The sequence below is a fragment of the Hyaena hyaena genome, unplaced genomic scaffold (genome assembly GCF_003009895.1).
Source record: "Hyaena hyaena isolate Hyena2069 unplaced genomic scaffold, ASM300989v1 scaffold_2, whole genome shotgun sequence".
Classification (NCBI taxonomy): Eukaryota; Metazoa; Chordata; class Mammalia; order Carnivora; family Hyaenidae; genus Hyaena; species Hyaena hyaena.
Window position 1 is genome coordinate 1,241,596 of NW_024080634.1, and position 10,324 is coordinate 1,251,919.

Sequence of the window (10,324 nt, forward strand, 5' to 3'; positions counted from 1 at the left end):
GGCTTGTGCTGACAGCTTAGAGGCTGGAGCCTGTTTCGGATTTTGTATTTCCCTCTCTCTCTGCACCCCTCCTCATAAATAAACATTAAAAAAACATTTTTAAATAAAAAAAGATGTTTTTCACATTAAACAGTACAGAGTGGGAATTTAAAAATAAAATAATAAAATAAAATAAAATAGACAAGAGAGACCAGAGGTGCCTGGGTAGCTCGGCTGCTTAAGCATCCAACTCTTCATTTCAGCTCAGGTCATGAGTCGTTCGGCTCAGTGCATGAGTTTTAGCCCTGCATCGGGCTCCACACTAACAGTGCTCAGTATAGATCCTGCTTGGGATTCTCTCCTTCTCTCTCTGCCCACCTACCCACCCTTAAAAAAAAAAAAAAAAAAAAGACAAGAGAGAACAAATGCTGGCCAGGGTTGTGGGGAAATAGGAATCTTCACACGTTGCTGATAGAAATATAAAATGGTGCAGCCACTCTGAAAACAATCTGGTAGCTCCTCAGAAAATTAAACATAGAATTACCATGGGACCTAGGGGTTTACCAAAAAACCTTACCAAAAAAACTGTGAAATGAGTATTCAAACAAATACTTGTAGGCTGACATTCACGGCAGTCGCCATCCACAATAGCCCAAAGGTGGGACCAATCCCAATGCCCAGCAATTGACGAATGAAAAAATAAAGTGTGGTAGATCCATACAGTGAAATATTACTGAGCAATAAAAAGGATTCTGACACACGCAGCAACACGGATGACCCTTGAAAGCACGGTGCAAAGCAAATGAACACGGACACGAAAGGCCACATTTTATAGAATTCCATTTATAGGTAATGCCCAGAACGGGGAAATCTAGAGACAGATCCGTGGTTACCAGAGGTGAGGGGGAGACATGGAAGGGGAAGTGAATAATGAGTACAGGGTTTCTTTTGGGGGTGATAAAAATGCTCTAGAATTGATTATGGTGATAGCTGCACAACTCTGTAAATATGCCAAAAACCACTGAATCATACACTTTAAGGAACTAAATTGTATGGTACCTAAGTTATATATTAATAAAGCTGTTATAAAAACAAAAACAACCTTGCAGTGCCTGGCGGTTCAGTTGGTACAGCATGTGACTCTCCATCACAGTGTCGTAAGTTCGAGCCCCATATCAGGTATAGAGATTACTTACAAATAAAATCTTAACAGTAGCCAAATTATGGAAAGAGCCCAAATGCCCATCAACTGATGAATGGATAAAGAAAATGTGGTTTATATATACAATGGAATACTACTTGGCAATGAGAAAGAATGAAATCGTGCAATGGGCAGCAACATGGATGGAACTGGAAGGTATTGTGCTAAGTGAAATAAGTCAGTCAGAGAAAGAGAGATATTGTATGTTTTCACTCATGTGTGGAACTTGAGAAACTGAACAGAAGACCATGGGGGAAGGGAAGGGGAAAAAATAGTTACAAACAGAGAGGGAGGGAGGCAAACCATTAAGAGACTCTTAAATACAGAGAATGAACTGAGGGTTGATGGGGGGGCAGGCAGGGGAGAGGGGAAAATGGGGGATGGGCACTGAGGAGGGCACTTGTTGGGATGGGCACTGGGTGTTGTATGGAAGCAATGAACCGCAGGAATCTACCCCCAAAACCAAGAGCACACCGTACACACTGTATGTTAGCCAATTTAACAATAAGCTGTATTAAAAATAATAATAATAAAAATCTTTTTAAAAAAAGGCAACCCACAGACAAGGCATAGAAGACTTAATCATGTGCACAGGACACAATCTTACAGCCCCAGTGGTGACAGAAGCTGGGGGTGTAAGGTGGGGAGGGGAGAACTGGTAGACAAGACAGATCCAGACACCAATATTCTCATTTTACAAAGGGGAAGTTAAATGTCACAGTCTTAAGTTGATGAAACTAAATTAGAGGTCTATATGAGCAACAAAGAATGAATAATCAATATAAGAACTATAAATATCACCGTCAAAATCTAGAGAAGGCAGGAAGGAGGTGAGAAATAAATAAGCTAAATTGTCCTTCATCGTAACAGGAAGCCGATAAATAAAAGCAGTATGAGCATATTATTCAGAGATACAAAGACAACCACCAGAAGAACAAAAAATAAAAATGAACAAAAGTGATCATTTCGGGAGAGTACAGGAGTGGGCGGGAATAGAAAAGGCACGGGAACAAAAACACGGTTCTCGTAAGCTTGCCTGTCTAGAAGTCTGTCAATGCTATATGGAATTTTATTACCTTACATCCTGTTTTTAGAAAGAAATCAAACTTGGCATTACTTGAGATTAAGAATATGGATGAAATAAGAATATACCTGGATGGCAGGAAAAGTATTAAACCGATCGTCACCACTCAGTAAAACGGTGACTGAAATCTATCTGAGCAGCAGATAGGCTGTTTTACTGTTCTGCCTTCCCCTCCCTTGAGGTGTATTCAAGAAACTTCTATCCCCTTTAAAAACAAATATATTTGATCAAAACTGACTCAAGTTTTAAAGTCAGAGACTGCATCCCTACCTAAGGCGAACCTGGAAACGTAGGTTAGATCTTTAAAGGAACAAGAAACAGGGGCGCCTGGGTGGCTCAGTCGGTTAAGCGTCCGACTTCGGCTCAGGTCATGATCTCATGGTTTGTGGGTTCGAGCCCTGCGTCGGGCTCTGTACTGCCTGCTTCTGATTCTGTGTCTCCCTCTCTCTCTCTCTCTCTCTCTCTGCCCTTTCCCGACTCAGGCTCTGTTTCAAAAATAAACAAACATTAAAGAAAACAAACAAACACAAAAGGGGGAGGGCAGACACCTCACAGCACCAGGAGGCAGCGGAATTTGCCACCGGGGAAGTACTACACACAGTTACTTAAAACCTCCTCACAGTTACAACTCTGACACCTGGGACCTGATTCTGGCCAGCTAAACTAGGACGCTTCTGAGAGTGTCACATGGCAACACTGATCCACGCTAGGCCGTGGGCATGAAAGGAGTGGCCTCGGTACCCCAGAGCGCTCAGGGGTCTCCTCAGCGTGGAAAGGGGCCCTCCAAGTCCTCGATTTCCTTGTACCACGGAAGGAGACAGAGATGCACATTTTGCAAAAAACAAAAAAGAAAAGGCAAAAACTAACACATTACCTCGGTCGGGTCAGGCTCCTTTTAAGTCCCAAAACCCCAAATCCACACACGGAGTTCACGGCAAGAATAAACCCACAGTTCTGGGCCTCGCAAACACTGCCCAAAAAGTCAGTGCAAACTGGCTAAATGAGATCCAGAGGCCCCCAGAGCTTCCGGCTGGAATCTTCGTTTGGCCGCAGTTTGGCCAATGCTCTCCACCCAGGCCAGGTGACGAGGCTGGGTCGAATGAGACCTTGTTCCCCGGGGGGGGCGGGATGTGAAGAAGTCCCGAGATGCTCAGGCTCTGGGCTGGAACCCTAAAGATCCAGGAGGCCTCCGGGAGGCTGGGAGAAAAGGGAGGCAAGGCAGACGCCCTCCTCAGGGCCCCACAGACCCCACCTGATGCAGACGTCAGGCCCGCCCCACCCCCTCTTCTGAAGGCAGAGGGCAGGGAAGCACATGGACTCCAGCTCCATGGCGGACAATTCCTCAGGGAGAAGTCCCAGGCCCGCTCTCAGACCCTAACCTCCCCCTCCCCCGGGGCTGACCGGGTGCCGCGTCCAGGGCCATCATCACCTCTGCAGAGGGCGACGAAGCTAGAAACAGGCACCAGAATTGACCTGTATTTACAAGGTTAGCAGCTCCTGGCTGAGGAAGAGGGGGAGGAGAAGGGGAGGAGGAAGAGGAGGAGGAGGAGGAGGAGGAGGGGGAAGGAGAAGAGGAGGAGGAGGAAGAAGAGGAGGAGGAAGAATAGGAGGAGGAGGAAGAGAAGACAGAGGAGGAAGTGGAAGAGGAGGAGGAAGAGGAAGAGGAGGAAGAGGAAGAAGAGAAAGTGGAGGAGGGAGAGGGGGAAGGAGAGGGGGAGGGGCAGGGAGAGGGGGAGGAGGGAGAGGAGGAAGAGGAGCAGGAGGGAGGAGAGGGGGAGGAAGAGGAGGGAGGAGGAGGCGGGGAAGGGGGAGGGGGGAGGAGAGGNGATGGGGGGAAGGAGATGGGGAGGGGGAAGGAGGGGGAGGGGCAAGGAGAGGGGGAGGAGGAAGAGGAGGAAGAGGAGGAGGGAGGAGAGGAAGGAGGAGGAGGAGGGAAGAGAGGAGGCGGGGAAGGGGGAGGGGGGAGGAGAGGGGGAAGGGGGAGGGGGAGGGGAGGGCTGTGGGTAGGCAGACAGGAGTGCCCTGGGCTGGAGGCAAGTTCCTTCTGTGGGATTTCCTGTCTCCTCCATGGACACCGAGAACAGTGTTTGGGGTCTTTAAGGAAAAGCAACTGAATTTCCAGAACCGAATCTCTCGTCATCTCCCCAACCCACCCCAAGCCAAGCTGGGACACGCAGGCCCGCGGTCTCCCCACCGCTTCCCACCGCACACATCTGTACACTAAGCTGTAGGTCTTTATATAAAACCATGACCCACCGGGGCAGGTGCTGAAGCTAAATAGCACAAGAGGCTTTTTTTTAAAACCCCCCTCCTTCGTGAAGCCAACGTGGCCTTCCAGAACAACACGCTGTGGACTTCATATGGCACTTCGGGTTTCCCAGCAGGCTGCAGAACACTAGGACCCCCATCCCCCAACTGCACCCAAGCGTCCCTCTACGGAGAGAAACTCTGTGACAGCACGAAACCTCCAAGGGCCTTGGCCCATTCTGAAACTGAGGACGCGCTCAGCTGAGAGCCTTCCTCCCACAGAGCTGCTCCGAGTCATCACTCTGTGAAACGACCTTTGAAGGCACACAACTGACCAGCCCTTCTCCCATGACAGCGTTGTCCACCCCCCCCCACGCCAACACTTCTGCTACCATTTCAATGAACTGAGACCCCCCCCCCCACCTCCAGGGGAATTGCAAGCCTCTGAGCTCAGCCGCAGCCCACGAGGGAGGAACCTCTTCACCTAGCAAAAGAGCTCCGAGGTCTTCTAGAAGCATCTCACAGGAGTCCAGGAGGAATCTTTCTGTAACCACAGTCTAGACCTTAATGAATTTCTTAACGAGGTCCCCGGAGACCCCAGGAACAGTGAAAGTCTTATGCTGGAGGAATGGAGGAAGATGCAGGAGGCTGGGAAGGGGATGGAGGGGGAAACCCACCTAACTGTTAATACCTTGTCCCTTTTACACTAGAGCATTGTTTTCAAAACATTCTGTTCCTGGCTGAGTGCTGCTTAATTTTTGAGTGCTTTCTTTATTTTTTTTTAAATATTTTTAAAATAAGTGATTTGAGGGGCACCTGGGTAGCTCAGTCGGTCAGGTGTCCAACTCCAGCTCAGGTCATGATCTCACGGTTCATGAGTTCGAGTCCCGCATCCGGGTCGGTGCTGACAGCTCGGAGCCTGGAGCCTGCTTCCGATTCTGTGACTCCCTTCCTCCTTCCCTCTCCCTCCCTCCCTCTCTCTCTCTCTCTCTCTCTCTCTCTCTCAAAAGTAAATAAAGATTTTAAAAAATTGTAAATAGCGATTTGGCCTACAACGATGAGAGAAAACTTTTTTTGAAGTTTATTTATTTATTTGGGAAGGGAGGAGCAGAGAGGGAGGGAGATAAAGAATCCCAACCAGACTCTCTCCTGGGGCTCGAACTCAAGAAGCGAACCGTGAAACCATGACCTGGGCCAAAATCAAGTCAGATGCTCAACCGACTGAGCCACCCAGGCGCCCCGAGAGAGAACTTTTTTCTTTAAACACAGAAGTCATTACCTAAATAAAACTGAGTATTTAGGAATGAAATGACCTTTAGTTTGGAACTGTAAAAAAGAACAAAAAAAAAAAAGGTGCAGGGGCCTGTTTTTTCTGGTCCTATATCGAGAAAAATACAAACAAAAAGACACGACATACACAGAAACATGCACTCCACCCATCTAATCTGGAAAGGACAATGTGTATGCCTACATGCGCACATGCAGAGTATACACATACACACACACACACACACACACACACACGACCCCCGGGGAACAGTGTTTTGGACACAGGAGTCCAGCGACTGGAGATACTGAAAATCAGGCTCTTTCTCCACCCCACGCCTGCACCCGTGGGGTTCAGGAATCTGCACATCGCCCACAGGAACCAAATTCTCTTTCTGCCTTCCCCCCTCCGCCCCTCCTGCGCTCTCAACCGGCAGAAGCCCCTGCTGACTTTTATTGGTGGTTTCAGTGTGATCCGTGTGTTCTCACCTGCCTCCCTCGCTCGGGAAAGCCCAGGCTTGAACTTTCCATCTATTACAGAGCGGCCTCACACACCCCTCTGCAGACAGTAAGCGCCTGGTGGAGAGGAAAGAACCGACTGATCACAACCAGCACCCAGTAGGCCGTCAGCAAGGCTCCGGGGAAAAGATTTTCCAGGCCAGGCGCTGCGGAAAGGCTGGGGTTCAGTGAGCCGCCCTAACTGCAGGAATGTTGACCCGGAGGAGACCGGACCAGGGGGGAGGGGAGAAGAGAGCAGCTGGGAGGGAGAAGTACAGGGAGAAAGGAGAGGAAGTCTTTGTCCCAGCTCTTTGCAGGAGCATTAGAGAGGAGTTAAATTGTCAGCTAATGAGATTTCCTAACCACGTGCTCCCTTTTAAGTCTAGGCCCCCAATTGATTTGATCCCCAGACGGCGGCAGGGGGCAGAGAGGCCTTACGGAATCCCTAAGGGCCAGAGAATTCCCAGAACAAGTGAAGGCAGCCCCGGAACCATCACTGGAAAACGTTAAATAGGTGATCTCGTATATTAACTGAGATCCAGCAGTAACGTTACTGGCCCCTGTTTGCAGCAGTCAGCCTTGGGGTGACCGAGGCAGGCCCTGGGGTGCAGAATGGTAAAGGGAGCGTTCTCTGGGGGCTTCTGCATCCGCTGGACAGACTGCAAGTCACTCACCGAGTTTCTGCCGTTTGTTTGCTTTTGGGGGCCGGTTAAGACCCCTGAGGTCAGGGTACCTGGGTGGCTTGGTCGGTTAAGCGTTGGACTCTTGGTTTCAGCCCAGGTCATGATCATCTCAGAGTTTGAGGGTTTGAGCCCAGCACTGGGTTCCACACTGACAGTGCAGAGCCTGCTTGGGATTCTCGCTCTCTCCTTCTCTCTCCCCCTCCCCTACTCACTTTCTCTCCCTTTCTCTCAAAATAAATAAACTTAAAAAAAAAAAAAAAGACACCCCCCCCCCAGGTCGACAAAGAATGTGTTATTGGACCTAATCCAGTACTTTGCCCCAACCAGCAAAAGGGCGTCGAAACTGGAAACATTCTTCTCAATAATACCTTACGTTGTAGCCAAACCTGAGATTGTGTCTTTTAAATTATCTGATTATGGGCTGTACAGGAGTTTTTCTTGGTTTTGTTTTTGTTTTTCCTGCATGAAACTAGCTTCTCTCTTTGCCTTAAAGAGAAAAAAATAGTGGTGTCGGGCTGGTGGAGCAGAGGAAAAACAAGTCAAAACACATTGACGGCATTTTGAAGATATTCAATGAAATCAATTCTCCCTTTCTACCTTCCCTAGTTAGTCAACAGCCTGCACCTTGGGTTTATTTCTCCTCTATTCAAAGATAATTACTTAGCAACTTTGGTGTTTACTGCTCAAAGACAGCCTCCCTGGCGGGGCTCTTCATTATGGGGTACAAAAGAGCATATTCTAGAAACCAGAGATTTCCTAAACTTCTGCCACAAGACACAGCTCAAATTTCACTTCTACCAGGAAGTGTCCCCTCCCCGCCTCCAGGTATCTCTTTGTTCAAACCTCCCTCCATCCGGGGCCCTAATCACTTTGCGCAGTGACCACCGGGAACCGCTTCCCACCTGGTCAAGTCTCCCACCTCCAAACCCAGGTCTGGGCCTCTGCATAGCCTTAAGGAAGAAGGAAGGAAGAAGAAACAACTAAAACCTAATGGAAATTCAAACACATAAAAAGGAGCAGTAAGCGATTAGATAACTATAATTAAACCTAAGGCCAAGTAAAACGAGCCCTGTTTGAGGCTGAAAGCAGTCCTTCAAGCTTTCTAAAATAAAATAGGAGCCAGGGAAGTGGAGAACAGGAAAAAGGGGAAAAAACACGGGCGATCCTCTAGAGTAGATTCCCTCTAACTGGGAAACACCATTCCAGGGTTTCATCTGTGGCAGTCGCTGTGCTAAAACTAATGGTTTTTAACTGTCGTTTAAAACCCTCCACAAACGGGAGTACACGTTATCCCCACTTTACAGACTCGGAAACTGAGGAGCGGGGCCTGGATCGCTCAGCTTGTGAGTGACACTGAGCAAATACCGGAACCTGAGTTTGTCTGACCTCAGCGTCCAGGCTCTCAACCTCTGCTCCAGCTCCAAGTGTGCACCAAGTCAGCACGCATGGGTAACCCGATCGCCGCCGCTCGGACTCCAGGATGGCCCACAGCTGCTCCGCGGGGCCGCGTGGGTACCACAAAAGCGAGCATGGATTGGCCAGTGTCCCCAAGGGTTCGCGCGCGTCCTTCAAGACTTGCCAGCACGCAGGATCGGCAAACGGCAGGCTCGGATTCCACCCGGGCTGACCGGGAGGCAAGGCCAGAGGATGCTACTGGAAGGGAGGTGAGCCTGGCTCGGTCGGCGCCCCGACGGCCGTCAATCTGAGAGGATCCCTGGCCGGGACAAGGCTCCTCTGGGTGCACAGGGCCTGTGGGCGCCGTGCGCGGCAGGGACTGGGCGCGAAGGCGCCGTCTAGCCGTCTTTTCCCTGCAGCATCTCACCAGGAGGCCGGGGGAGGGGGCGTCACCTGACAGCACGCACCAACTTCTCCCAGCTCGGAGGGGGCGCGCGGCGGCAGCCTCGGCCAGGGAAGCTGGGCGCGCGGCTCTCGCCCAATGGCGAGGTCTGTAAACAAAAGCGGGCCCCACGCGGGTCCCCCAGGAGGCGGTGAGCTGCGCGGCGCAGCACGACCCTAGCGGCAGAGCCCGCGAGGGGGCGAGGCGGGGTCGGGATAGCGAGCCGGGAGTCCACGCACAGCCCCCGGGATCCCGCACCCGGACAGGTCATTGTCTGCGCGCGCGCAGAATGCCGTTTTAAATGCCTCCTCCCAGGCTAGCCGCGGGCCCCCGGCCCGGTGTGCCGGCCCCCAGGCTCGCGGCCCCGCGAGTCCGGCCCGGAGCGCCGCACGGATCGCCAAGGTGAGAGCCGGCAACGTTGCCGAAAACCCAGGCCTGGAGGTGCCCGAGTGAGGGACGGAGGCGCACACACATACACACACGCGCACGCACACGCACGCCCTCCCCGAAGTTGATAAAAATCAGCCGACAAATACAAAGTGCCGCCGCCGCCGCAGATCAGCGCCGACCTCCTGCTGCCGAGAAGACCGAATGCCAACGCCTGGACACTGTCACTTTCATTCGGCACCGGGCACCTGGGCGCCGCTGGCTCGTCTCCCTCCCAACTGCTCCCTCGCGCGAGGGATGTCTCCTCTAGCTTACCCCCGCCAGCTCCTCACCTTCCAAGTGTGTGGACGCGAAAACAATACGAGTAAGAGCCAATCGGGGGGAGCTAGGACCCGCCGGGAGCCCCAGTGTGCGGGAGACGGGGGTCTGGACGTGCCCGACACGGGCAGAGCGGCTCCGGGCATCCTCACCCCGATCCCTCGGGGCGGCTTCGGACAGCCGGCACAGTCCCGCGGTACTCACCCGCGACGCTCGTCCCGGATCTCCGCGACGCGGCCGGGGACAATGCGGGGACGCCGGGCTCCTGGGGCTGCGGGCGCCGAGGCGTTAGCGGCGCTGCAGAGCTGGGCGCCCGACGGCGGCGGCGCTGCTCGGCCCGGCCGCACTCCGGCCCGCTCGCCGTCTGCCAATGGGAGCTGTCAGGGCGCCTCTGCCGGCGGCCTTGTGGGCGGGGCCACGGGAGCCCGTGGGAAACCGAGCTCCGATTGGGCCGCCTGACAATCGCTCCGCCTCCAGGCGGCCAATCAGAGGCGGCGGATACAGGAGCGGGGCGTTCGGAGTTGGGCTGAAGAGTGACAACAGGAGCACGCTGGGTACCCGGGCTGCATCCCGGCCGGTGGCGCCAAGCTGGAAGGACGCGGGCGCCGCGGGCTCCGGCGCTGCCACCCCACGGGGGTCCGGCGGCGCGGCCTTGGGACAGAGGGGGACGGCAGCAGAGGCGCGGCGGGCTGGGGTACCGCGAGGGAGCCCCTAACAAAGCAGCTTTGGGAGGGCCGAGCGGCCTCCGCCTCCTCCGGCTATAGGTCGGCGAAGCTGCCTGTCACTCTGCATAGGTGGAGGTGGCCAATGACGTGCAGAGAAGG

At 52.7% G+C, this 10,324-nt stretch overlaps 1 protein-coding gene across 4 annotated transcripts in view; it reads right to left on the bottom strand.

Annotated features, from left to right (window-relative positions):
* The window catches only part of TIAM1 (TIAM Rac1 associated GEF 1), a 394,669-nt gene extending 384,806 nt beyond the window's left edge, over positions 1 to 9,863 (bottom strand). For all 4 annotated transcript variants that reach the window (XM_039229055.1, XM_039229039.1, XM_039229048.1 and 1 more), the window contains exon 1: positions 9,705 to 9,863. The gene's annotated coding sequence lies outside the window, so the exon portion shown is untranslated. The remainder of the gene's footprint in view (positions 1 to 9,704) is intronic.
* Between the last annotated feature and the right edge of the window lie 461 nt (positions 9,864 to 10,324).